We start from the raw sequence: 6,261 nt of genomic DNA, 5'->3' as shown, positions 1-6,261 counted from the left end.
CTTCAGTGTACCACTGCATCCACTGTTTACGGCCATGGAAAGAGACTAACCATCAAGTTGTCCTTCTTCAGTAAGTGGATGATCTCCTACTATGTTGGCCGGATCAGGCGACAGCTGAAGAGTCGAGTCTCAGTCTTCTCTTTCATCTTGCACAACAAAACTGTAAGGTGTCCCTCAACAAAATCCAGTGGTGTCAGCCCAAAGTTGTGTTTTTAGGCCACTGTCTCTCTCCAAACCTGAAACACCTAACGGGTGAAAGGAAACTTGCTATTGAGACCGTTCCTCTACCAAAAGGACCTAAGCAATTACAAGCTTTCTTAGGACTTATCACATATTGTCGCCAATGGATTCCAGATGCCTCAAAGCTGATGCAACCATTGTACTATTGTAGCAAAGGCGAGAGAGCTTGTAAGGGAATTCCTACATGATGTTTCAAAGATAGAGAGAGGCTGCCATCTGCTGGCCAGACACAGTCAAGCGGAACCAAGATATGCAAGGGAAGTTGAAGGGAGAGCAGATCTAGATGCTGGACCCAATCAGGTGACTTTCAGGAAGGAGTTCCGGGAGATAAGAGGCCAGCGCGCCAAACCTGAGGGGTCTTTGGCGCCAAGCAGCAGAAAGCAGCAGACGTGTTCCCTGCGTGCTGAGAAGCCCCGCGTGACAGGCCTAAGCCAGAGGCCTGTGAGGTGCCACAGCCGGGCACCAGTAGAAGAGCTCCGGATCCCTCACAGATGTGACCCGAGTGCTGTGCCTGCTGAGGAGACTCGGAACCTGCTTGCGGTGCTGAGTGAGTTTGCGGAACCCGACGCCGCCCGCCGACAGACGAGGACTGGACACCCCTACCCAAGGCTTGAGAAACTGCCTCCAACGGTCAAGCAGAGAGGACTTGAGAGACGGCTGCCCCAGGAAAGTCACGCCAGCGAAAACAGAGGAGCTGCATACGTGAACAGGGACGTCACTTCTACTGTTCACTCATGGTACCGGGGACAATTGAGTTTAGGTACTCAGGTTGGGAGGGGAACGGTTGGGGCTAAAGAAGTTCAACGTGACCTAATTGAATTTATCTGGAAAAAGACTCACGGCCTAGCGGGAATAACCGGTGACCCCCGCTAGAGCCATATGCACAGTTAAGGAACTCACGTGGTGTCTCCCATGATCTAGGGCACCACATTACCTTGAGAGACTTCGCATTTTGCTAATACTTCAAATTACTGTTTATTACCCTTGTTGCAATCCCTTGTTCAGCGTACCTGTTAAATATAAATATAAACTGTTTATATTCAACTCTTACTGTTCTCGCCTTGTGTCTCTGTGCGTTGCATTCCGGCACCTGCATTACATTTAGCGTAGTTGGCAGGATGCAACATTCAGACGCAGAGATGGCGGAGCAGCCTGTGACTGGGTCCGGCCGGAGCCATATACCTTTGGGGGCTATGCTCAGCCACCTACCCAAGTTTACGGGGGATGGCATGTCACTGTGGGACTGGATAGAAAGACTGAGAAGTATGCTACGTATGTATCCCCTCGATCCTCTAGCCCAGGCGGAGCTGGCCCTCCTAACCCTTGATGGAGAGGCCCGGCAGACTGTGATGTACCGCCCACCTGGGGACCGTGACACCGTGGACAAAGTGATAAAAATTCTAGAGGGCATGCACGGTGACACCACAGATCTGGGACACTTGCGCTTACGGTTGTTTCAGCGGGTCCAAGGGGAAAATGAGACAGTAAATCAGTATGTTAATGCATTACAGGAAGTGACGGTCCATATCACCAAGAAAGCTCGAGATGGGAACCGAGGACTGGGACCATTGGATGAGGTGTTGCGTGACCAACTGATTGCTGGCTTGAAAGACCCTTCCCTGAGGCAGATCCTGAAGGAGTGGCTGCGATTGAGCCCTGATCTGGGCTTCCTGGAGGTAGAGGCTGAAGCTAGAGTCCCGCAGAGAGAAGTTCCTGTTGTCAAAGCCACAGTTAGAAGTCATGAGAAAATTGCCCCTGAATTCACCAACAAAGAGCCTGATTGGGTACGGGAAATACGTCAGGAAATTCGAGACATTCGGGGTGAGTTGAATGCTATTAGAAAGACCCCTACTGCCCCCTTGCCTACGGACCGTACTGCCCAACGCAGACGGAGACCAGAGCGAGAAAGACGTTCCTACCCGGCCCCAGCACGGCATGTACCTGACCAATTGGTAGAACAAGGACCAGAGTGCTGGACCTGCGGAGGTAGGGGGCATATCTCCAAAGACTGTCCCAACCGAGAAAGGAGGAGGAGGGGACAGCCGTTAAACTAAAATGCCCCACGGTTGTGGAGCATACCGTGGGGTCTCGAGCTTCAGAGAGTGGAAGAGGGAGCTCTAAAGACATGGTCTCCGAGAGGCCCATTATCTGGGCTGAATTCAATGGGCAGCGGATCCGCTGTTTAATGGACACCGGGTCTCAAGTGACCACTATGCCTGAGACGTATTTCCAAAGTCACTTTCCTGAAGTCGCTCGTTCCTGCCGGGAACCCACTGTCAAACTGGTGGAGGCTTATCAACTACCTATCCCAGTAGCGGGAGTAGTATGGATATCCGTTCGGGCATGTGGAAAGGACCTCGGTCGGAAAGGGATCGTACTGACCACAGGGCCCGGAGGCGATGAGCCTATTGTAACCCTGGGCATGAATGTGCTGAAAGAGGTCGGACAGTTCCTGGCTGAGGGCTGTAACAAAAACAACTGGACCCGTGCCACTCGAGATCCAGCTAACAAGAGAGTATTCCAGCATCTCGTGCCAGTCAGTCAGATTCAAAAATTGCCCGCTACCTCTCAGTACCTTGGTAAGGTATCGATACCACCCGAAGCCACAATGACACTGCCAGTGGGACAGACTGTACTCACTCTACCGGTGCTGGCACATGTGTCCTTAGAGGGCGTGGACATTCAAATTGAACTAATGGAGGGAGAGGAAGCACCCTCTGGACTCCTGGTTGCTCGGACCCTGGCCACCGTGCGGCACGGTCGAGTACCCGTGCGTTGCATCAATTTAAGTGGCACAAGTTTACAGTTGGTACCCTGACGAGAGGTGGCGCGAGTGTGTATAATGCCAGAAGCCCTTACTAGAGCTGACGCTATAGGGCTGGCACCTGTAGAAGGAAAGCCATGGACCCTGGAGGTGTCCCTCAATAGCCAAGAGAATGGAAGAGAACCGTTGGCTGGGCGCCACCTCTTGGAGGAAATGGAGGCTAATCTGACTGAGTTTTCTGCTGGACAAGTAAGGCAGATCGAACAACTTCTACAGCGATATCAGGGAGTGTTTGCACAGCATTAAGATGATTTCGGGTGCACTCGGGACATTCAGCACGAAATACCCACCGGAAATACTGCTCCCATCAGAAAGAGATATCGACAGATCCCGCCTCAAATGTACCAGGAGGTGAAAGAGCTGTTGGCCCACATGTTGCGGAACAGTGTGATCCGTGAAAGTCAGAGTCCTTGGGCGGCTCCGATCCTGCTGGTCCTGAAGAAGGTTGGTACCCTGAGATTCTGCGTAGACTATCGAAAGCTGAATGCCTGTACAGTACGGGACTCCTATCCACTCCTCTGAATTGAAGAGTCTCTATCTGCACTAGGGAGCGCCAAGTTCTTCTCTTCCCTTGACCTGGCCAGTGGCTATTGGCAGGTCCCAGTTGCTGAGAAGGATCGTCCGAAGACAGCTTTTGTTCTTCCTATGGGCCTGTTTGAGTTCAATCGGATGCCGTTCGGGCTAACAAATGCGCCGGGAACCTTCCAAAGACTGATGGAGAGATGCTTGGGGGACCCCAACTTTGAAGCCACTTTAATATATCTGGACGATATAATTATCTATTCCGGTACGTTTGAAGATCATCTCCGCCGATTGGAACAAGTGTTAGAACGGCTTCAAAGGCACGGCCTGAAAATTAAGCCTCGTAAGCGTCGTCTCTTCAAACGAGAAATTGAATATCTGTGGCACACTGTGTCCAGTGCAGGAGTGCACACCACTGCGGAGAAAGTAACTGCCGTGCAGAAGTGGCCCACACCCGCCAATCTAAGGGAACTGAGGGCATTCCTGGGGCTTGCTGGATACTACCACAGATTCATTAAAGACTTCGCTAAGATTGCGATCCCGCTCAATGAATTCCTGAGAGGAACAGCCGGGGGAGCCAAGTGGCAGCTCATTCAGTGGGGCCCATGCCAAGATGAGGCATTCCGAGCATTGAAAATGGCGCTAATGGATGCCCCAATTCTGGCCTACGCTGACTTTTCGCAGCCTTTTATGTTGTACACTGATGGAAGCTTGCATGGACTGGGAGCAGTGCTGGCTCAAGTACAAGGAGGAAAAGAGTGAGTGATCGCGTATGCCAGCAGGTCACTCCGAGACATGGAGAAGAATCCGGACAACTACAGTTCGTTTAAGCTGGAGCTACTGGCACTGGTGTGGGCCATGACCGAGAAATTTGCTGAGTACCTGTCAGGGTCAGAAGTGCAAGTGCGGACAGATAACAACTCTTTGGCCCACATGGAGAATGCCAAACTGGGCGCGTTAGAACAGCGGTGGGTCGCAAGGATGTCCAAATACCAATATAAAATCGCCTATCGGTCCAAGGCCCTGAACACTCATGCAGATGCTCTGTCCCGGGTCACTCAGGCGGGGCCGAAGAGGGACAGAGATGAGGAGCTTGAAGGCAACGAGATCCCGGATTTCAGCCAGTTCGCCGCTGCTCTGGTCGACGCCCAGGAGACCAGAGAGGAGCCGAGGCCCACTCAAATTCTGGGCCGTTTGTTAAATAGTTAATTATGGATATTCATTTTTCTTAAATCTGAGTTCTATGCATCAGCCATCGTGTCTAGTTGACATGCGCTATTTGTGTGTGTATTCTTAGTTCACTACCATATGTAGAACAGGTGTGCCATACGACTGGCTATAAAAGCCCATGGTACAGAAAGGGGGGGCTCTCTTGCTCTTCCCACCCCACAAGACACAGAAGAAGGATCTTCATGCTGAGAAGCAGCTGACATGTAGGCCTGGACACGTGTTGGACAAAGACATGATTTACCAGCCATGATCCAAGGAAAGATGGACACTCATGATTGAATCTCTTTGTAACTACTTCATCTATTTTTATATTCTGTTTCAATTATTTTTTAATGGACAATTCAAGAATAAATAGATACATTTTTTTATAAGAAAATCTTGATATTGATACTTTGCGAAGTCCTCAGTAGAGAAAAATAATACAGTCCTGATTTAAGTGAGTAAGTGAATTTCTTCCCTGAACAAAGGGGGGAGTCCTGACGAGTTGAACAGCTGTTGTTCACGTGTCAGTAAATTCACTAATTTGTCACGAGAAGCAGAAAGGACCTACAGACTGAGGACTAACAGGAAGCAAAGGTACTAACAAGGAACAGACTCAGACAGGAAAAGAATCAGACGAACTGAAGACAGGACGTGCTGATAAAGAGAAGCTAAGGAATCTTAAGGTAAGCAAAATATGGATATAATTTCTTCTTTTGCTAAACAAAGTAATATTAATTTCAAAATTAATGTAGGATATGACTTAGACGTTTTGTGGCTCAGTTTATACAAAGAATGTGAATTGCAGAATTTACAGTTAACTTCTAAATTGGTAAATAGAGAGAAACACAAATTGCGGAATATTCTACATCTTGTACAAGTATTTCATAATTTTGTACTTGAGAGTTCTAAGCAGGACAATAGTGTAGAAGAAGTGTCAGATGGTGACAATGATTCTGACTGTAATGTGGAAAATGAACAAGATTTGAGACACGTGTATGTAACTGAAGGTGACCTTGGGTCTGACCAAGAGACGGACATACAGAAACCTGACATGGGAGGAGACATGACTGACATACGAGAAACTGACATATTAGGTGATGTGGGAGAAGACGTGAGTGACGTAGGAGGCACGGACGTACAAGAGCCACTAAAAATATCAGAGAATTCAGGAATTACCCAGGCTCAACTACAAATTAAAATGAGGGAAAATTTGCTGAAATTATACAAAATCATGCCAAAATATGATGTTAAAATCCATGCCTGTAGAAATTCAGAGACATTTGAGAGCTTTTCTGATAAGTTTGATTTATCCAATGAGGAATCAATTATTTAAAATATGGATTCCTGTGACATTGTCCAGATGTTACTCTCCTAATGGATGGGAAAATGATTCGGACAGGTTAAAATATTTGATTTATTGTGTCACAAAGGATTTTCCCAACATAGAAGATCTGCAGAAATTA

The sequence above is a fragment of the Phyllobates terribilis genome, unplaced genomic scaffold (genome assembly GCF_046119375.1).
Source record: "Phyllobates terribilis strain yellow unplaced genomic scaffold, ASM4611937v1 Scaffold_304__1_contigs__length_2301189, whole genome shotgun sequence".
In the NCBI taxonomy this organism is placed as follows: Eukaryota; Metazoa; Chordata; class Amphibia; order Anura; family Dendrobatidae; genus Phyllobates; species Phyllobates terribilis.
This window is presented reverse-complemented; position numbering follows the sequence as displayed.